The sequence below is a fragment of the Orcinus orca genome, chromosome 5, assembly GCF_937001465.1.
Source record: "Orcinus orca chromosome 5, mOrcOrc1.1, whole genome shotgun sequence".
Taxonomy (NCBI): domain Eukaryota; kingdom Metazoa; phylum Chordata; class Mammalia; order Artiodactyla; family Delphinidae; genus Orcinus; species Orcinus orca.
This window is the reverse complement of record NC_064563.1, coordinates 70,751,913-70,775,012: the sequence shown is the minus strand read 5'-3', so window position 1 is coordinate 70,775,012 and position 23,100 is coordinate 70,751,913. Positions and strand designations below refer to the sequence as shown.

Sequence of the window (23,100 nt, the reverse complement as noted above, 5' to 3'; positions counted from 1 at the left end):
AAAACAACAATTGTTAGTGGAAAAAATGTTATAAAATATTATGAATAATGTTATTCAAATTTGTTACAATAATTCAGAAAGAAAGAAGGAAGGAAGGAAGAAAGGGAGAAAGGGAGGGAGGGAAGGAAGGAATACTACCTGGACTTACATATGTATATACATGTGTGGTAAGACAGAGGTTAGAAACAATCTAAAAGGAAATAAAATAAAGTATTAATACTGATCATCTCTGACAAATTAGTGGTTACCAGTGAGGAGAGGGAAAAAGGGAGGGGCAAGATGGGGTGGCGGTAAGATGGCTTAAGAGTAAGACGCGGAGATCACCTTCCTCCCTACAGATACATCAGAAATACATCTACACGTGGAACAACTCCTACAGAACACCCACTGAACGCTGGCAGAAGACCTCAGACCTCCCAAAAGGCAAGAAACCCCCCACGTACCTGGGTAGGGCAAAAGAAAAAAGAATAAACAGAGACAAAATGATAGGGACGGGACGTGCACCAGTGGGAGGGAGCTGTGAAGGAGGAACGTTTCCACACAATAGGAAGCCCCTTCGCGGGTGGAGACTGCGGGTGGCGGAGGGGGAAAGCTTCGGGTCTGCGTAGGAGAGCACAGCAACAGGGGTGCGAAGGGCAAAGCGGTGAGATTCCCGCACAGAGGATCAGGGCCGACCGGCACTCACCAGGCCGAGAGGCTTGTCTGCTCACCCGCCGGGGCGGGCGGGCCTGGGAGCTAAGGCTCGGGCTTCGGTCGGAGCGCAGGGAGAGGACTGGGGCTGGCGGCGTGAACACAGCCTGCAGGGGGTTAGTGCACCACGGCTAGCCGGGAGGGAGTCCGGGGAAAGGTCTGGACCTGTTGACGAGGCAAGAGACGTTTTCTTACCTCTTTGTTTCCTGGTGCTCGAGGAGAGGGGATCAAGAGCGCTGCTTAAAGGAGCTCCAGAGACGGGCGCGAGCCGCGGCTAAAGCACGGACCCCAGAGACGCGCATGAGACGCTAAGGCTGCTGCTGCCGCCACCAAAAAGCCTGTGTGAGAGCACAGGTCACTATCCACACCCCCTTCCGGGGAGCCTGTGCAGCCCGCCACTGCCAGGGTCCCGGGATCCAGGGACAACTTCCCCAGGAGAACGCACGGCGCGCCTCAGGCTGGTGCAACGTCACGCTGGCCTCTGCCGCCGCAGGCCCGCCCCACACTCCGTGCCCTTCCCTCACCCCGGCCTGAGTGCGCCAGAGCCCCCGAATCAGCGGCTCCTTTAACCCCGTCCTGTCTGAGCAAAAAACAGACGCCCTCCAGAGACCTACACGCAGAGGCGGGGCCAAATCCAAAGCCGAGCCCCTGGGAGCTGTGAGAACAAAGGAGAGAAAGGGAAATCTCTCCCAGCAGCCTCAGAAGCAGCGGATTAAAGCTCCACAATCAACTTGATGTACCCTGCATCTGTGGAATACATGAATAGACAACGAATCATCCCAAATTAAGGAGGTGGACTTTGAGAGCAAGATTTATGGTTTTTTCCCGTTTTCCTCTTTTTGTGAGTGTGTATGTGTATGCTTCTGTGTGAGATTTTGTCTGTATAGCTTTGCTTCCACCATTTGTCCTAGGGTTCTATCTGTCCATCTTTTTTTTTTTAATTTTTTTCTTTTATTCTCCTAATAATTATTTTTTTATTTTAATAACTATTATATTTTATCTTACTTTATTTTATTTTACTTTATCATCTTTCTTTCCTTTTTTCCTTCCTTCCCTCCTTCCTTCCTTCCTTCCTCCCTCCCTCCTTTCTTTCTTTCCTTCTTTCTACTTCTACTAATTCTTTCTTTCTACTTTTTCTCCCTTTTATTCTGAGCCGTGTGGATGAAAGGCTCTTGGTGCTGCAGCGAGGAGTCAGTGCTGTGCCTCTGAGGTGGGAGAGACAACTTCAGGACACTGGCCCACAAGAGACCTCCCAGCCCCACATAATATCAAATGGTGAAAATCTCCCAGAGATTTCCATCTCAACACCAGTACCCAGCTTCACTCAACGACCAGCAAGCTACAGTGCTGGACATCCTATGCCAAACAACTAGCAAGACAGGAACACAACCCCACCCATTAGCAGAGAGGCTGCCTAAAATCATAATAAGTCCACAGACACCCCACAACACACCATCAGATGTGGACCTGCCCACCAGAAAGACAAGATCCAGCCTCATCCACCACAACACAGGCACTAGTCCCCTCCACCAGGAAGCCTACACAACCCACTGAACCAACCTTAGCCACTGGGGACAGACACCAAAAACAACGGGAACTACGAACCTACAGCCTGCAAAGAGGAGACCCCAAACACAGTAAGATAAGCAAAATGAGAAGACAGAAAAACACACAGCAGATGAAGGAGCAAGATAAAAACCCACCAGACCTAACAAATGAAGAGGAAATAGGCAGTCTACCTGAAAAAGAATTCAGAATAATGATAGTAAAGATGATCCAAAATCTTGGAAATAGAATAGACAAAATGCAAGAAACATTTAACAAGGACCTAGAAGAACTAAAGATGAAACAAGCAACGATGAACAACACAATAAATGAAATGAAAAATACTATAGAAGGGATCAATAGCAGAATAACTGAGGCAGAAGAACAGATAAGTGACCTAGAAGATAAAATAGTGGAAAAAACTACTGCAGAGCAGAATAAAGAAAAAAGAATGAAAAGAACTGAGGACAGTCTCAGAGACCTCTGGGACAATATTAAATGCACCAACATTCGAATTAGAGGGGTTCCAGAAGAAGAAGAGAAAAAGAAAGGGACTGAGAAAATATTTGAAGAGATTATAGTTGAAAACTTCCCTAATATGGGAAAGGAAATAGTTAATCAAGTCCAGGAAGCACAGAGAGTCCCATACAGGATAAATCCAAGGAGAAACACGCCAAGACACATATTAATCAAACTGTCAAAAATTAAATACAAAGAAAACATATTAAAAGCAGCAAGGGAAAAACAACAAATAACACACAAGGGAATCCCCATAAGGTTAACAGCTGATCTTTCAGCAGAAACTCTGCAAGCCAGAAGGGAGTGGCAGGACATATTTAAAGTGATGAAGGATAAAAACCTGCAACCAAGATTACTGTACCCAGCAAGGATATCATTCAGATTTGATGGAGAAATTAAAACCTTTACAGACAAGCAAAAGCTGAGAGAGTTCAGCATGACCAAACCAGCTTTACAACAACTGCTAAAGGAACTTCTCTAGGGAGGAAACACAAGAGAAGGAAAAGACCTACAATAACGAACCCAAAACAATTAAGAAAATGGGAATAGGAACATACATATCGATAATTACCTTAAATATAAATGGACTAAATGCTCCCACCAAAAGACAAAGATTGGCTGAATGGATACAAAAACAAGATCGATATATTTGCTGTCTACAAGAGACCCACTTCAGACCTAGAGACACATACAGACTGAAAGTGAGGGGATGAAAAAAGATATTCCATGAAAATGGAAATCAAAAGAAATCTGCAGTAGCAACTCTCATATCAGACAAAATAGACTGTAAAATAAAGACTATTAGAAGAGACAAAGAAGGACACTACATAATGATCAAGGGATCAATCCAAGAAGAAGATATAACCATTGTAAATATTTATGCACCCAACATAGGAGCACCTCAATACATTAGGCAAATACTAACAGCCATAAAAGGGGAAATCAACAGTAACACATTCATAGTAGTGGACTTTAACACCCCACTTTCACCAATGGACAGATCATCCAAAATGAAAATAAATAAGGAAACACAAGCTAAAAATGATACATTAAACAAGATGGACTTAATTGATATTTATAGGACATTCCATCCAAAAACAACAGAATACACATTTTTCTCAAGTGCTCATGGAACATTCTCCTTGATAGATCATATCTTGGGTCACACATCAAGCCTTGGTATATTTAAGAAAATTGAAATTGTATCAAGTATCTTTTCCAACCACAACGCTATGAGACTAGATATCAAGTACAGGAAAAGATCTGTAAAAAATACAAACACATGGAAGCTAAACAATACACTACTTAATAACGAAGTGATCACTGAAGAAATCAAAGAGGAAATAAAAAAAATACCTAGAAACAAATGACAATGGAGACATGACAACCCAAAATCTATGGGATGCAGCAAAAGCAGTTCTAAGAGGGAAGTTTATAGCAATACAATCCTACCTTAAGAAACAGGAAATATCTCGAATAAACAACCTAACCTTGCACCTAAAGCAATTAGAGAAAGAAGAACCAAAAAAAACCAAAGTTAACAGAAGGAAAGAAATCATAAAAATCAGACCAGAAATAAATGAAAAAGAAATGAAGGAAACGATAGCAAAGATCAATAAAACTAAAAGCTGGTTCTTTGAGAAGATAAACAAAATTGATAAACCATTAGCCAGACTCATCAAGAAAAAAGGGAGAAGACTCAAGTCAACAGCATTAGAAATGAAAAAGGAGAAGTAACAACTGACACTGCAGAAATACAAAGGATCATGAGAGATTACTACAAGCAACTCTATGCCATTAAAATGGACAACCTGGAAAAAATGGACAAATTCTTAGAAATGCACAACCTGACAAGACTGAATCAGGAATAGAAAATATGAACAGACCAATCACAAGCACTGAAATGGAAACTGTGATTAAAAATCTTCCAACAAACAAAAGCCCAGGACCAGATGGCTTCACAGGCGAATTCTATCAAACATTTAGAGAAGAGCTAACACCTATCCTTCTCAAACTCTTCCAAAATATAGCAGAGGGAGGAACACTCCCAAACTCATTCTACGAGGCCACCATCACCCTGATACCAAAACCAGGCAGGGATGTCAAAAAGAAAGAAAACTACAGGCCAATATCACTGATGAACATAGATGCAAAAATCCTCAACAAAATACTAGCAAACAGAATCCAACAGCACATTAAAAGGATCATACACCATGATCAAGTGGGGTTTATTCCAGGAATGCAAGGATTCTTCAATATATGCAAATCAAACAACGTGAAACACCATATTAACAAATTGAAGGAGAAAAACCATATGATCATCTCAATATATGCAGAAAAAGCTTTTGACAAAATTCAACACCGGTTTATGATAAAAACTCGCAGAAAGTAGGCATAGAGGGAACTTTCCTCAACATAATAAAGGCCATATATGACAAACCCACAGCCAACATCATCCTCAATGGTGAAAAACTGAAAGCATTTCCACTAAGATCAGGAACAAGACAAGGTTGCCCACTCTCACCACTCTTATTCAACATAGTTTTGGAAGTTTTAGCCACAGCAATCAGAGAAGAAAAGGAAATAAAAGGAATCCAAATCAGAAAAGAAGAAGTAAAGCTGTCACTGTTTGCAGATGACATGATACTATACATAGAGAATCCTAAAGATGCTACCAGAAAACTACTAGAGCTAATCAATGAATTTGGTAAAGTAGCAGCATACAAAATTAATGCACAGAAATCTCTAGCATTCCTATAAACTAATGATGAAAAATCTGAAAGTGAAATGAAGAAAACATTCCCATTTTCCATTGCAACAAAAAGAATAAAATATCTAGGAATAAACCTACCTAAGGAGACAAAAGACCTGTATGCAGAAAATTATGACACTGATGAAAGAAATTAAAGATGATACAAATAGATGGAGAGATATACCATGTTCTTGGATTGGAAGAATCAACATTGTGAAAATGACTCTACTACCCAAAGCAATCTACAGATTCAATGCAATCCCTATCAAACTACCACTGGCATTTTTCACAGAACTAGAACAAAAATTTCACAGTTTGTATGGAAACACAAAACACCCCGAATGGCCAAAGCAATCTTGAGAATGAAAAATGGAGCTGGAGGAATCAGGCTCCCTGGCTTCAGACTATATTACAAAGCTACAGTAATCAAGACAGTATGGTACTGGCACAAAAAACAGAAAGATAGATCATGGAACAGGATAGAAAGCCCAGAGATAAACCCACACACATATGGTCACCTTATCTTTGATAAAGGAGGCAGGAATGTACAGTGGAGAAAGAACAGCCTCTTCAATAAGTGGTGCTGGGAAAACTGGATAGGTACATATAAAAGTATGCGATTAGATCACTCCCTAACACCATACACAAAAATAAGCTCAAAATGGATTAAAGACCTAAATGTAATGCCAGAGACTATCAAACTCTTAGAGGAAAACATAGGCAGAACACTCTATGACATAAATCACAGCAAGATCCTTTTTGACCCACCTCCTAGAGAAATGGAAATAAAAACAAAAATAAACAAATGGGACCTAATGAAACGTCAAAGTTTTTGCACAGCGAAGGAAACCATAAACAAGACCAAAAGACAACCCTCAGAATGGGAGAAGATATTTGCAAATGAAGCAACTGACAAAGGATTAATCTCCAAAATTTATAAGCAGCTCATGCAGCTCAATCACAAAAAAACAAACAAACCAATCCAAAAATGGGTAGAAGACCTAAATAGACATTTCTCCAAAGAAGATATACAGACTGCCAACAAACACATGAAAGAATGCTCAACATCATTAATCATTAGAGAAATGCAAATCAAAACTACAATGAGATATCATCTCACACCAGTCAGAATGGCCATCATCAAAAAACTAGAAACAGTGAATGCTGGAGAGGGTGTGGAGAAAAGGGAATCCTCTTGCACTGTTGGTGGGAATGTAAATTGATACAGCCACTGTGGAGAACAGTATGGGGGTTCCTTAAAAAACTACAAATAGATCTACCATATGACCCAGCAATCCCACTACTGGGCATATACCCTGAGAAAACCATAATTCAAAGAGAGTCATGTACCAAAATGTTCATTGCAGCTCTATTTACAATAGCCCGGAGACGGAAACAACCTAAGTGTCCATCATCGGATGAATGGATAAAGAAGATGTGGCACATATATATAATGGAATATTACTCAGCCATAAAAAGAAACGAAATGAGGTGGATAGACCTAGAGTCTGTCATACAGAGTGAAGTAAGTCAGAAAGAGAAAAACAAATACCGTATGCTAACACATATATATGGAATTTAAGAAAAGAAAAATGTCATGAAGTACCTAGGCATGAGACAGGAATAAAGACTCAGACCTACTAGAGAATGGACTTGAGGATATGGGGAAGGGGAAGGGTGAGCTGTGACAAAGCGAGAGAGAGGCATGGACATATATACACTACCAAATGTAAGGTTCATAGCTAGTGGGAAGCAGCCGCATATCACAGGGAGATCAGCTCGGTCCTTTGTGACCACCTGGAGGCGTGGGATAGGGAGGGTGGGAAGGAGGGAGACGCAAGAGGGAAGAGATATGGGAACATATGTATATGTATTACTGATTCACTTTGTTATAAAGCAGAAACTAACACACCATTGTAAAGCAATTATACTCCAATAAAAAATAAAAAAAAAAAAGATAGGGGTAGGGGATTAAGAGGTACCAGCTTCTATGTATAAGATAAATAAGCTATGAGGGTATATTGTTTAGCACAGGGAATATGGTATTGTATTTTATAATAACTATAAATGGATTATAATCTTTAAAAATTATGAATCACTATGTTGTACACCTGAAACTTACATAATATTGTACATCAACTCTACCTCAATTAAAAAATAAATGATTATCTCTGGGTGATAGGGTTACAGGTGATTTTTATTTTCTGTTTTCATAAGTCTTTGGATGCTTACACTGACTATATCTGACTTAAAATAAATAGAAACACAATAGATTTATTTATATTTTGTAAATATAAAGAAGTAACACAAAGCAGAACAAAATAGAAGGTACATGCTAGCTTAGCAAAAAGTGCACTCAGTCAAGTTGCCATTCTCAAGCGGAGGCCACATGTTTATGGCTACAGCACGCACACCACCAATGCTACAAGGTAGGAGGGTCTCACACACAGCATCACAGTGGGACTGGAAATGCCATCTTAGTGTCAAGGTTGCCTCAGAGTTCTTAATCAGACGAATTCCATTCCTTTGTTCTTGTGAAATACCAGAAAGTGAGCAATGGCCCCTACCCATGGCAAGTTTGCATTATTGAAACTGGGAATAATTCGAGTATTCAAGAGAGCTAAAAATAGTATGAGCATATAATTTATTGCCTAACCCTGGACACTTTTGAGCATGAAAAAAGTGTTATTAACAATCATGCCAGGATTATAGGAGTAAACCAGCATTGTCTCAGGAAAATGTAAACATACACAGTCACCCCAAGGGGCTTCAGTGGAGGGAAAACACAGCTGGTTAGGGACTCACGAGTGAAAAACCCTCTGTAGATCATACTACAGGTTATTTCCTCTGATTCTCCCAGCAACCCTAGAAGGATGGTTTTATCTCCATCTCTCTGGGGATCCCAGAATTGGTGGGACACCCCCCCCCGCCAGGGCACACTTGGATAGTAGTGACAGCACACAGCCTTCCACTCAGGGCTCCCAACCACGATTGGAGTCCAACAAGCCCACCATGATGCACACTGTCTTACAACAGAAAGGACCTCGCTGAGTTTTCAGATGAATTTTTTAAAGTTATTAGCCTGTGGGAAATACAAGGGCACGCATGGAAAAGCAAGAGAAATTTACTGTGTGTGTGTGAGAGAGAGAGAGCACTGAGGCACTGCGGCCTCCCTGGCAACTGCATGCTCTATTTTTGCAGGTCTGCCGCCTCTATTACAGTGGCTGTTGGGAGGATGTGTGTTTCTAGAGTTCCCTGTAACCTGTGAAGGAAGGTTTGTGCCTTTGGAGAAGGAAAGCCTGCTTCTGCATTTGCAGAATTCTGTGAACTGGAGCCTAACAACAGACATCTGTGAAAGGCTCCAGTGCCTGGAAAACAGAGGGAGGATTTAATTAGCACCACTTCCTCTCCCTCAGGCTGTCTTCTCTGGAAATACTTGGAGAAGGGAAGTGAAGCACTTGGAGACTGAGATTTTGAGGTCCAGGAAGAAGGAAACTCTCAGCTCCAGTTAAATTCTGACAGTCATGAAGCGTAGAAAAACTGAGCCCAGCCACCTCAGTGCAGAATGATTCCAGCTCTGTTGCAGTCATGGGGGCATCTTTGCAAGCACAATGAACGTAACTTCTTCAACAACCTCCCGGATATGAGAGAAGTGCCATGCGTCGAAGCAGCCCCCAACGGTCCTCAGCGCCACCTGCCCAGACAATGTTTATTCCCAATTCAATAAAACACATCCTCCTATCTCTGCTTAACCAGACTATATACATTGAAATACTAAAAGCTTGTACCTGGATAAATTACGCCTTGCCTCAGACCCATCTAGAGCCATTTAGATTTGAAAAGGATCATCATTCCCTAAGATTGCCCAGTAAATTTATCTTAGCATGTGGTGTTCAAGAAAGTAAAGGCAGTATAATTTCTAAAGGAAGCAAAGGGTCAAGGCTTAGCAAAGAATTATGTCCATACTTTTTGACCTCGTCTTCTCATTTGAGGGAATTCATGTAATGAAAGTTATCCTAAAAACAGAAAAGCCTACAACACTGCACTACTTTCATATTCTAGGCAGTAATGAAAAATTGGGAACCAGCTAAACACCCAATGGCCAAGGAATTGCTAAGCTACCCAATTGATATTGAGCAGACATTTAAAATATGTGTTGCAGCAGCTGGAGTAAAGGATGTATCTTCTGGGTCAAGAAAAGCAAAAAACAGATTTTCTCTGGGATGATTGAATAATCTTTACATTGGTGAAGACCAGAAGGGAAATACTTGGATTTATTGATAGATTGATCATAAATGAATATTTGGGTTTTTTTAACTTTATATCATGTTAGTTCTGCTTTAGTAATAAAAAATAAAATATATGAATAAATGTGTTGATTCACAAACTCAGGAGAGCTTCCTAGGTGAAATCTGAAACTGACCCCTGTACAGAAAGGCCAAAAGAGACCGAAGAAAGAAGCAGACCACTCCAGATTGGCAGGTGGCAGGGTTCATAAGCAAGGGAACTTACATACCAGGCTTGTCTTGGGTGGCCTCAAGGTGAGTAGATCTCCACACCTGCCCACCAGAATCTTAAAAGCTTATAGAGAGGCCTTAACTGGGTCCAGTCATGTATTCAGTCCAGATGGTCTCAATATCACACTGCTCTCTCAAGGCTGTGTCCTCAAAAAGAGCTGCCACGGTGGGAATGGTGGATGAAATGTACACGTACATTGCATGGACCGGGGCAGGGGTGAGGAACCACCCATGGCCCAGTCCACTTGCTGGTCAGCTAGCAACCATGTCCTCTGGATGACCTCCTCCAACAATGCCAAATAAATACATAAAGAAGTGCTACCCTTTCTTTGGTCAGATAATAAGAATTCTACATTTCTCAGCTTCCAGCAAATTCATAGCTAAATTTAATATTGTATTGCAGTAAATAACTTATTTCTGGATCCTCGTCTAAGTATACCTGCCTCCCTTTGTACCTGCTTTCATGTATCTCTCTGGGACTTTTTCTAAGAATATTTCAGAGGCATATAGGGCATAAATGATAGCTAGAGAATTATTGTCCAGTCCAACCCCTTCATTCTGCAAATTTTGGAACATGGATGTAAAAGACTTGCCCAGGGTGACACAGCTAAATAGAATCAAAACACAGAATCAGACTCTGGGACTCTAGTTCACTGCTTCAAGTTGTAGCATTTAGAAGAAAAGCAGAGAAGCAGTTATCAGACTTACACATTGGTAAACTGAAGACACTTTTGCCAAATGCCTGCAGTCTGTCAGCCTTGCTTTACTTTGGGATGGAAGATACAGCTCCTGTGAAGCAGGGGTTCTCCCCAGCTTTTCCCCCACCCAGCACTGCAGGTGATGTTTCCTCCTTCACCTGGCATCAGGCTGACTTATCCTTAGGCACAGGAAGCACAGTGTCTGGGTCCACAAAACTTTTAGCGGCTCGGGAAATGTTTTCATGTATTTTAAAATCAGAAGAGAAAAATGAAATTTTAAGGTCAAAAAAATGTTGTTGTTTTTTTCTCATATCAGAGAAAAGATGAAATTCGTAGGCCACCCCAAATCTATTACATTTTGCCTAAAAACCAAAATAGATTAATTAATTAATAAGAAACTGAACTATGTACAGTTATAGAAACATAAATTTCAATAGTGATATTATTTTGGTAGAGACATTCACAAAGGCAAAAGAGGTTCAGGCCCATAGAAGTCATAATGCGGACCTGACTTGAATCTGTATCCCACAACTCACATTCCCTGCTTAATATTCCATTCTGGGGCTCCACACTAGACCATCAGAGCCAGAAACATCCCCACATTCTAGCACTTTCCAATCTCCTTATAAAACCGTGGGTAATCATTAGTCAAATCCATCTCCCCTGCCTTCACTAATCAAGGTTGTTTAAGATTTTGCATGTCCTCTGAGCAGCATGTAGCCTAAGTGAGAAGATGTTTGCCGGAGGTGTGTTCCAGGAACTTGGAGTCAGCTGTGGCTAGTTCGAGCTGAGTCATTTAGAACTGGAGAGGACCACTGACCCTCCAACTGGGCATGTGTAAGTGTCCATTTGCTTTCTGACATTCTGATGCCAGAGAGCCAAAACTCCACTCTCAGATCATGCTAAGCGCCTCTATTTGTGAACATGAAAGGCCTGTGGGCTAGTTATATCTGCGCAGAATGTCTGTCAATTACTGCATCTTTTTCCAATCATTTTTCCCCACACTCCCCGCGCTCTCCACACCTCAGACCGCCCCGCTTCTTTGTTCTTGATCGCGTAAATACTCAGAGCCCCTCGCCTTCAGGGAGGCAGATGTGAGACTGGCTTGGCTGCCTTCTGAATAAGCCTTCTCTTTGCTGCAAAGCTGGGCGCATCAGCATTTTGACTTGCTGTGCTTCTGTCAATATGGACGCGGTTCGGTAACACTTGCCCTGGAAAACTCTGTTCTACGATGCACTGAAAGATTTCTGTCCTTGTAGACAAACTGTACAATCTTGAGATAACTATTTTTGCTTTCTTAAAATCAAAGGGAGATCCAGCATAGTTAACCTCCAATGAATATGTGTTTCCCGGAGAAGGAGATGAATAACTACCCTGAGAACTTCTACGAATCAGCTTGGGTGGCCACAACCCCAGCCAGAGGCAAAGAAACGTGGAGTCTGGGGATTTTTTTTCCCTCTCTCGAGAGTTTAATATAGAACAGTTTGGACATAACAAAAAGCACCATATTTCTGATCAAGAAAGCAGGACTGACATTACATAGAGATACTGGTAAAACTCGGGGCTGTTTCATGGTGAACCCCTTCTTAGGGCAATGTACTCTCCATTTCCACAACACGATTTTTCCTCTTTGTCCATCTAGTTTTAAAAAGTCCTTCCCGGCTCCCTGCTCCCTCTGCCACTCTGGAGAGCCCACGCGGCCAGTCTCAACCTTGCTTTCTTTACTTTCCATGCCTGTCTCCTAAGAGCTCCATTAAGTCTCCCTGAGATTTATTGATTGATTGATTGATTGATTTTATTTATATTTTTTTGCGGTACGCGGGCCTCTCACTGTTGTGGCCTCTCCCGTTGCGGAGCACAGGCTCCGGACGCGCAGGCTCAGTGGCCATGGCTCACGGGCCCAGCTGCTCCACAGCATGTGGGATCTTCCCGGACCGGGGCACGAACCCGTGTCCCCTGCATCGGCAGGCGGACTCTCAACCACTGCGCCACCAGGGAAGCCCCAAGTCTATGATTTGTTACCAAGAAATGCTCCTCTCTTGCTGGGGAGGTAGCGCTGGGCTGGGGAGGAAGTGTGAGCCTTAGTTCCTGTGGCTTGGGTTGCATTCAAAGATGTCAACTGTGTTTTTCTGATGGTGATGCCTCTACCCACATGAAGGGGTTAACTTTCTCGAGGCACAGTCCCCAAATAAAAATCTGCTTTTAGTTTTGACATTTCATAAAGGTAATTTATGTGTGCAGCCTTTCCTGGGTCTCTCTGTGAGAACAGCTGAGGGATGTGCAGTGGATACACAACAGTACTCTAACACCTCGAAACTCTGTGCCAGTTGAGATAAGAAAATTGGCAAACAATTCTTCACAATTTCACATTTGTACATTAGTGATAACATGCCAGCAGGGCTGCTCTGTGTCCTGAGAGAAAGTGGAATTTATGGAGGGTCTCTTCCCTCCCAGCTTCTCTTCTGCCAGGCGGGGCCCTCTGCTCTGCTACCTGAACTTTCACTCAGTAGACGGGGTTGGGAGGATGAGGGGAGAATACAGACCCCGGATAAAGAAGTGTGGGTCCCCACTCCCTCCCTCCCTCACTGGGTAACCCTGGGCAATTGCTTCCCCCCCTTTTGCAAAGCAGTTCTTCATCTACAAAATGAGGGGCCAGACTTTATGGTTGGCAGATGTGTACTCCTGAAAATGACTCACCCATTTCAATCAAAACAGACCCACTTATCTGTTTCTGTACTTCCTCTGAAGCTTTCATTTGCTGGGGGAAAATGTATTGAAGTCTGAAGTTGTTGGACTAAATTATTCCTTCCAGCTCAATCACTCCACAAGATTTCATTTTTCTCCAGTGCCCAGAAGATTCCAGATCTAAGCCTACAGAGGCCATTCAATATGGCTTCCCCATCCCCTCTCCAGCTGAGCAGGTTACTTCCTTGTGATGCAAATGCTGTGAGGTCAAAGGAGGAGGATTGTGCTGGCAGTCGTGAATTCAGGCACCCACTGTGGAAATTCTGGGGTTTGGCCTCTGACTTACCTCTAATGCAAGTGGATATCCCCAACGACCAGAGATGTTAGGGACACCCACAGTGGAACATTGGACACCCCACCTGCACCATGGCCAGAGACATGCTAGATCCTCAATAACTATTCTTGCATTTAAGAAAGGAAAAATTTAGAATTTTGCTGAGCTTCTCACACAAAACATTAATTTTTAGAAGGGCTTCCTCAAAAATATACGGAAAAGAATTGATTAAGATAAGGATATTGGCTAGAGAACTCGGTGAGATTATAGATCCCTTGAAATTAACTTTGCCCATTTCCATGAACACTTCCACCACTCACCCAGTCCAGGTTACAATGACGCTGGAGTTCCTGACTCCTGTAGTGTATGTCACGCTGTTCTGTAGTCACCATTTACTTTGCTCTCCTGGCTTCACTCCTGGGCTGTGAGCAACTCTGGAGCAGGGACTGTGCTACCTTCATCTCTAGAGACAGCACTTGGCATGGGATGATCCAGAACAGGCACTGAGAACAAGTTCTCAAATGCATGAAGGGATGTCTTGCTTGTTCCTCTGTTAGGTCGGAGATCTGAGGGCAAGTCTTATGTCTGATCCGTTGTTGTTTGCACATTACCTCATGCGTCATCCATGAGTGCTCAGTAAGTGCTTGTGCACTGAGTAATGAAGCCCTTTGTGGGGCATGAATGGAAATAGCTCTGTACACGTGCACTTACACTCAGACACACATCGAAACACATTCCACAGTCTTTCATCTATAGAAGCTCATAGTCTAGTGGAGGTGATGGAAACATAAGTGGATAACTGCAGACCGATATGATAGAGCCGGAATACAAGAATGTGCACATGGGCTTCCCTGGTGGCGCAGTGGTTGAGAGTCTGCCTGCCGATGCAGAGGACACGGGTTCATACCCCGGTCCGGGAAGATCCCACATGCCACGGAGCGGCTAGGTCCATGAGCCATGGCCGCTGAGCCTGCGCGTCCGGAGCCTGTGCTCCGCAAGGGGAGAGGCCACAGCAGTGAGAGGCCCGCGTACCGCAAAAAAAAAAAAAAAAAAAGAATGTGCACAAATACAATGGAAACAGAAGTGAGTGGAGAGAGAGGCTGGGGAGGGTGGAAAGTTAGAGCTATGGAGAAAGGTGTCTCAGAGCTGACTGCATGTTAGAGGATGGGAGAGGACATTCCTGGCAAAGGTGCAAAGGTGTGAGGTGTGAGGAGAAGGGTGTGTTCAAAGGATGGTGGGTAATATGGTGCGTGTAATTCAGATGTCAGCTGCCCACATCCAGCCCCTACCCCTTGAAGAGCTGGTAACACTTGGTTAAAACTTCGGCTCTCTGACAGGATGAAACTCTGGAATCCTCCTCATGCGTCCTCTGTATTCCCTTCTCTCTGCTGTCACACCTCCATCCCTGCTGGTATAGGTCCCTCACAGTCAACCCAGATGCAGTGTCTGGGCTCAGCACTGTAAGATTCCACTTGCTTCAAGAACTTCATGAGATTAACAATTTCCTTAAAGATTTAGAGCAGTTGTGGAGAGGTGAGTCACATTGTGTATGGTCCAAATTTGCCCCTTCATTTGTTTCTTCTCTGTCCAGGATAACAATTTCTGTTTTGTGTGTGTTTTCATTATTTGAAACACTTATCTATTTTATCCACATAACCTGATCTCTCAGGTTCTCCCCTCAACATCCCAGAATAAATGGAATTCCCCCACCGAGATGAATTCTGGAGGTAAGTATTAATATAAACCTGTACAAGGATTTGTGAGTCAGGGAGATGTGTCTGAAAAAGTAGAAGGCATCCAACCTATAAGCCAGACATCAAGGGTAATGACTTATCTCAGGCAGTAGCAGAAGCATCTACTTTGCAGCTGGCCTAGGGCAGAGAGGGGACAGGAAAGTGGTGGCATTCTCCTCCTGCGGAAGAGAATAATTAAGGCTAAATCAACAGCCTCCCTACATGCTCCAAAGAAAGAATAAAGAAGCATGCGAGGAACTGACCAGGTTAAAGACATTGGTCCCAACAATGTACTTTGGGGGTCTTGTAAGCACTCAAATTTTTTTTTCCTGTACAAGTGAAAAAGAAAGGAGCAAAGAAATGAAAAGAATCAACAAAGGCCAACAATTCAGCTGGCAGCAGCTCCATGTTTTTCTCTCTCTAAAGTAATAAGATCCCTGATTTTGAGTCTGCTGATTCAGAAACTAGATGGTGACAATGCCTAGAAATTAGAGCCAGCCTCTTTCCCAGTTATTGGGACGTCCCAGGGGAGTGTGTGGGTTATGAGACCAGGGATTACTACCTACCCAGCATTAATCCTGGTGCCAGGGAGAGGGGCACTAGCACACATTCCTCAACCAGGTGTTCCTGTCTGGGAGCTCTGTTTCAGGAAGTCGTCCCAGAGCCTGGGTTTCCTGCTAGGCCAACTGTGACTTCTCACGTACAGGTTCATGAAATTCAGGGAAAGACATTCATCCAAATGCTAACAACAGCCTTTTTCTCCCCCAAATAAAAACTACAGCCTTTATTATATTAATGACGTTTTCATTATAAACATTTTTATTGAGTAGGACATGCATTCCAAAAGTCATAAGTGTGCAGATCAACGAAGTATCATAAAAATAAACACATGCGTGGACCCATCACATAGGTCAAGAAACACCACATTACTGGCACCCTGATAGGATTATTTTTCTCAAAGTGAATATTCAGTTGGTTTAATGGAATCACTGCCAGACAGTTGACATCTAACTCAACACCCTCGGTTTACAAATAAGAAACCAGATGCTCCCATGGGATCAGGGAAGTGACCACCTCAGGTCACAAAGCAAGTTAGAGGAAGTACCAGGGTTTCAGGGCCCTCTTTCCTGTTTTCATTGCCTTCAATTCCTAGGAAGCCTTAGCTGGCCTGTGAAGCAAGAGGAACTTGCTTGGTGACTCCTTTCTCCAGGAGTCTGAGGTCAGCCCTCTCCTGTCCCCACGAAGCCAGGCTCTGAGGACCTGTCCTGAAGACACTGCTCTGAAAGCTACACAGATCATCACTTTCCTCTGTCAGAGTGCCTGGTATACTTCCAACACACGGTAAACTGTTAAGTGAATTAATGAAGAGACACTTCCTGTTATCAACAGATGCTCTTCAAATCCTCCCTCTTCTTTTTCCATTACCAGACTGGTCATTTGGACCCACGGCCTGTGAGATGGCCTTCCTCTTTTCTAAAGAAGTTATCACATGGATGGTGAGTGACCACTAACTGTGTCACAGGAAGAACAACAGAGGGAACTGAAGAAACTGAGTTGAGAAGAGAGAAAATGTGGAGGACTCTGATCATTCTCTTTGGATATCTAAAAGCTTCCCAGGAGGAAAAGAGCACATTTATTTCATTTGACCTTAGAAAGTCCAGGAAGGATGAATGGATCTCTTGTTTTTCATGACCAAGTTTCTCGAAAAAAATGGTCCATTCTTGCTGTCTCTCATTTTATCTCATCCACCCCTTAATCCACAGATTTTAGCACATCTTTGAAATAATCTCAACAAAGCTCTCGTGACTTAAGCCAATACTTTCCACTCTTTATCTCCCTTGATCTCTTTTGCACTGTTGATTGCTGACTCATGCTTCTTGAAATTCTTGTTTCCTTCTGTTCCTCGGCATGGCAGATTCCCAGTTTTGTTTTGTTTTTTCTACTTCCTTGCTCATGGCTTATAGTTTCCTTCATGGAAACTATACCTCCATGCCTGTCATGTTGATGTTTGCCAGAAATCACTCTGTATGCTCTCACTAAGCTATCTCCTTTGTTCTCATTGTTTAACCACAGTTTGTAGATCTATGACTCCCATATCTACAACTACAGTCAGATCTCTCTTCCAAGCCCCAAATCCATCTACACAACTGTCTACTGGATCTGTCCTCTTTGCTGGCCCACAGGTAATTCTTCCTGTCCAAAGATGAACTTATCATCTTCTTACCTCCCCCATAAACATGCTCCTCCTTTTTGTTCCAAGCTCAGTGAAGGAGATCACAGCTATACAGTTGCCCAGGCCAGAGAGCTGCCTGATTCCCTCTTCTTGCCCAATACTGACCAATCAGCAGCTTAGTCCCACAGTTTTTAATTCCTTAGTAGCTACTGAATTCTCTACTTTGCTCCACTCCTTGCCATAGCCTTCGTTCATCTCTTGAGGATCATCATAAAGGTCTTCTAACTGATTTCTCTCCAATATTACTCTCTCAAATGTATGCAGCACACAGAGGGAAGACTCATCTTCCTAAAATACAAACTGTATCGTGTCACTAGTCACTTACCCTTCAATGAATCCCCACTGCCCTCTAGATAAAATCTGACTCCTGAGCATGGTAGGCAAGACCTTCATGATCTGAACTCCTACTAACCTGTAGAGATTCATGTCTCACCAAGTCTTTTCCTTCCTTTATCTTCTCCCTCTTCTTCTCCCACCTTCCTCACCCCACCACGCACTTATATCCTATGCTTCAGCTGTACTACTCTACCTGTAGACTCATAAATTCACCAACCTCCTGCTCATTTCCTTTACCTGATTAACTCCCATTTCCCTTATTTGTCTCAGCTTAGAAAGCAGCTGTAGGCTTCCTTGGCCAATCTCATCTCATGACTTATATGCCTCTCCACTATGTCTCCTTGTAGACCGTATTTATCATTACAACAGAACTTATCATACAGTACCTGTCAACTTGCCTTAACTTTCACAGCCTCCTCACTAGTACGTAAGATCCCTGATGATAGGGACAGGATTTTGCGTTTTTTTCACTACAGTATCCTTAGCACCAAGTGGAGCACATAGAAAGCATTCATTATGTATCAACTGAACAAATGGATCAATAATAAACATCCGTACTCCATGGAGCGCCCGTGGCGGAAAATACAAAGGAGATTCATCTTAGAGAGCCTCTCTCCTCAGATGTGATGGAATGGGACCTGACAAGTGATGATTTGAAACCCTTTCTTCTAGACCAAGCTCCAAGCTCACCAGTTCCCTCAAGTTTAGCATAAATGGCAATTTAGAAATGCAATTTGACCTGTGCTCTCCACGGGCACCATGATCTTTTATCAACCAGTTCTTTAGTCATTGCCTGTAACTGGTCTCCATGAGGAGATCGTGAGCTCCGTGAGGGAAGGAACCATGCCCTCATTTGTCCTCTTGGATGCTCACAGGATGCTGGACCCTGTGTTTGGCACACTGAGCTCAGTCACAGAGGATGTCACAGAAGATATCTATACCACAAGAGACACAGAACAAGGAAAAGCTCACTTCTGCCTGAAACTACCCTGCGGGGTAAATGGCAAATATGAGAGCCTCTCCTAAGAGCTGGATGGAGGGAATAGAGGAGAGTTTATCTGAAAACCAAAGGGCAATACTTGTTGGGGAGCAGGCATTTGAAAGGGGTGGGAAAAGACCAGAAAGCAGAGCGTCTAGGGTAACAAAAACAATACTGCTACCTTCTCATCTTGTGGGTCACCATCCCTGAAGGACAGTCTGTGGTTTAATAATGAAGTGTACACTGAGTTCCTAAAATGCTGAATGCTAAACAAGACACCTAATTGGACAAAATAAGTAATATAAGAAAGTGTTAGAGGAATATTCTAAGGCAACTTTGACCCTTTTTCACTCCTACTAGGCAAGAATGTAAACACCGGAAATTCAGTCTGTTCTACAAGGTGCAAGAAGATCTACATAGGTCTAGAGAGTTCCACCAGAGAGAGAGAAAAGGCAAGAGAACTAGAGCAAAGGGGTAGCTCTCATGAAAATAATGAAGGCCAGGATACAAGTATAGAGAAACCAAAGCAGTTCAGATTCATTACAAGATGATTTAAGAAAAGTGCACGGTTCAGAATGCTAAAGAATAAAAATTAAATATATATATATATAGTATATAGAGTATGCATATATAGTATATATAGAGAGTATATATATAGTATATATATATTAGCTTGCTGAAGGTAGTTAGATAAGAGACACAGGTGAAGAACAGTAACATCTGTCCAAAAAGGCCTTTTCTTGTTTCTGTATTTCAGCAAGAAAACAAAACAAAAATATGTGTCTAAGAAAATAGAATTATACACACCTATAAGTGCATAATTTTAGAAAGTAAGGATAAATGTATATTTATGTGTGACCTGCTACAACTGCTATTAAAGCAACGAGCAACATTAGCCAGAATAAATAGTAAATGCACTGAGAAAATGAAAATGCTACCTTGATACTCTGATTTCCTTGGTTCTGTGAATGTGTATCTCAAGGCTGGCTAACTCGGGAGAGATGATGTTTGTTTTCCGTTTTTTGTTTGTTTGTTTTTTTGCAGTACACGGGCCTCTCACTGTTGTGGCCTCTCCCGTTGCGGAGCACAGGCTCCGGACACGCGGGCTCAGCGGCCATGGCTCATGGGTCCAGCTGCTCCGTGGCATGTGGGATCCTCCCGGACCGGGGCACGAACCCGCGTCCCCTAGCATCGGCAGGCGGACTCTCAACCACAGCGCCACCAGGGAAGCCCTGATGTTTGGTTTTGATCAGCCTTTCTGTAAATGTATGACTTTACTCAGAGTGATCAAGATAGGGGTAGCATATGGACCAGGGAAAACAAACATTATTAAGTGTGGTCAGTAATGTCATCTTCATATACTAAGTGTATGCATATGTCCTAGTAATACCTCTCAACTTCTTTATCGGCAAAAATGTGCATGGAGACACCTACCTTGCTTACTTTCTGAGATTTTTTTGTAAAGATCAAATAAAAAAGTTGTGAAAGTACTTTGTAAATGATGGAGTGCCTTGATCTTGCATCTTTTGAAGAGCCATTAGTATATTATCATAGAAGGAGAAGGCAATAAAATAATATTTGAGCAGTGCTATTTGCAGTCTCTGAAAGATGCCAAAGGGAGAGTGGCACTGCCCAAAGGTTTTAGGGAAGGTCAATTCTATATTGACTGAGTTGAAATTACTGGCAAGATGTGTGGGTGTGGGTGATGGTGAGGAGAGGCAATGTACTGAGACCAGGGCTGTGCCAAACCTTCCCAGGAGGCCATCTTCCCACCCAGCCCTGGGGAACAAATGGAAACCAAAGTCCACAGGGCCAGAATTTGATGCTGCCCAAGTTACTTGCACACATACTTCCTGAGTCAATTCCTGCTCTAGAGTATCCTTTCAGAATACAAAAGCAGTGAAAAAACATCTGTGGCTTTATGTCCTATTTGTGATGGAGAAATTCAGCTGAGTGGATAAGTTTGACCACTCCTTAAAGCTTCTCTTTTGAGGTAAGTGTCACCAAAGTAGGTTAGTTCACAGTATAACTGTTTGGCTGTATCTCTGCATCTAAGAACTTCAACTGTGACACTGCATGGTATTTAAAGAGATCAAGGAAATGTTTGACACATCTCCAAAATACATTCCCTGTTATCTGTAAGGGAAGTTCCATCTTCCTTTCTTTTTTATTTATTTATTTTTTTTTGCGGTACGCGGGCCTCTCACTGCTGTGGCCCCTCCCGCCGCGGAGCACAGGCTCCGGACGCGCAGGCTCAGCGGCCATGGCTCATGGGCCCAGCCGCTCCGCAGCATGTGGGATCCTCCCTGACCGGGGCACGAACCCGTGTTCCCCGCATCGGCAGGCGGACTCCCAACCACTGCACCACCAGGGAAGCCCCCATCTTCCTTTCTTAATGAGTTGGGACCAATCTACAATAACCCGTACTATTCCTAGTTAATGTTATTCATTACTTCTTCTCTTGCAATCCCCTGAAAATAGGTAATGCCAGGTTCCAAATACCATCAATGTTTGACTGTGAAACTCTGTAATTCTCCCACCAAAGCCCAGTCAGTGGATAAACTTATTAGAAAATGCTACAGAGAGAGCTAAAACCAGCTCTCCTGTTGGGAGTGACTGAATGTAGAATCTTGAATTTAAGAGGGACCTTAGATAGTTCAACATCATATCCAGTAGGTATCTCTAAGCTGGTCACTTTGGTTTTCTAATAACGTTACCTATCTATAGATTTAGGTCTCATGACAAAGGAAGTGGGATTAATCAGTACATCATTAGAAAATGTGATGGTATATTTTAACATATGAAATAGAGAGATCATTTAAAACAAGTGATATATCTAGCTATCTTTTTAATTCATCATCTTCCAGTGGCAAATCTAAGTGCATTCCTTATGCCAATGCCCTTTTGAAAATAGCGATACTATTTTATAATTTATTTTAATAGCTAAACCACCTAAATGTAGTTTAGATAAAATATTATGTAGCCGTTATAAATAACATTGTACAAATACAACAGGAAAACATCCACAGTATATTTTTGAAAGTTATAAAATAGGACATAGAATGATCTTAGTTCTTATCAAAACATAATATCATTATGTGTAACTAATGTATTACAAGAATATCCACAAAAATGTTAACATAGGTTTTCTCTGGGTAATTTAGATTATAGTTTTTTTTTACTTAATTATATTTTCTAATTTTCTACAATGAAAATATTATAAAGAAGATAAAATAAGAAAAAAGTATTGGCACTAGTCATAGCATTTGAAAACGTAAAGGTTTTTTAAGCATTCACATTTTCATCACAAATTACCTATTCTCCAGTACAAGGGGAAAAAATAGTTTCATACAGTAAATACACCAAAATTTAGCCCTCAGAAATTTTCCAAAAATTAAAGTCAAAAGAAGACTAAAATTCATACCCAAATAAAGACTTTCCTATACACAGATAACTGTATTTTTGGGCAATGACTTTTACCTGCCCACTAATATGCAAAAGCTGCATTCAGGAAATAAAATCAAAGAAGTTTTGAGAGATGGTGACAGATAGTGTCTCTTGGGCAAGTTTTATCACAAGAATTTATGAAACTGCTATGTGGGCCGAGAAGTTACAAACTCTTTATGTAAATTATGTAATGGAAAAAGGTGGGAGAAATATTGTCTTAGAGAGATAAGTCCAATGCACCTCCAGTGAACAGATCCTCTGAGAACAAAGCCCTTAGTTACAGAGGGACTGGACAGAATAATTTGGCAGAAGTTCTAGTTTTCCCAGCAAAAGGTCATAGCAAGTTATGTGGAGTTGGACAGGAAAGGGGTGGCAGTGACCCTGTTTTAAAGAGTAACCTTGGGGAGGCACAGTTGGGGGGCTGTGGAGGGAAGCCATTCCGTACCACCCTAACCTTGACCTAGGCCAGCTTCAAAAACATTGGTCTGAAACGAACTAGAGGAAAATAATTTTCCTTTTTCCTCCTGTGTTACGTCAAAAGAATTAGAAGTCGTGGTATAGCCCATCTTTCTTTGAAAAAAGGTCAAGAAAAAATGCCTGGCCAAGGGAATCCACATCCCAAAACGTAGCCC

The 23,100-nt window shown here is 42.3% G+C and overlaps 1 protein-coding gene across 1 annotated transcript in view; it reads right to left on the bottom strand.

Annotated features, from left to right (window-relative positions):
- TPRG1 (tumor protein p63 regulated 1) overlaps positions 1-23,100 on the bottom strand; it is a 144,868-nt gene that overhangs the window by 112,085 nt on the left and 9,683 nt on the right. The window lies entirely within an intron of this gene.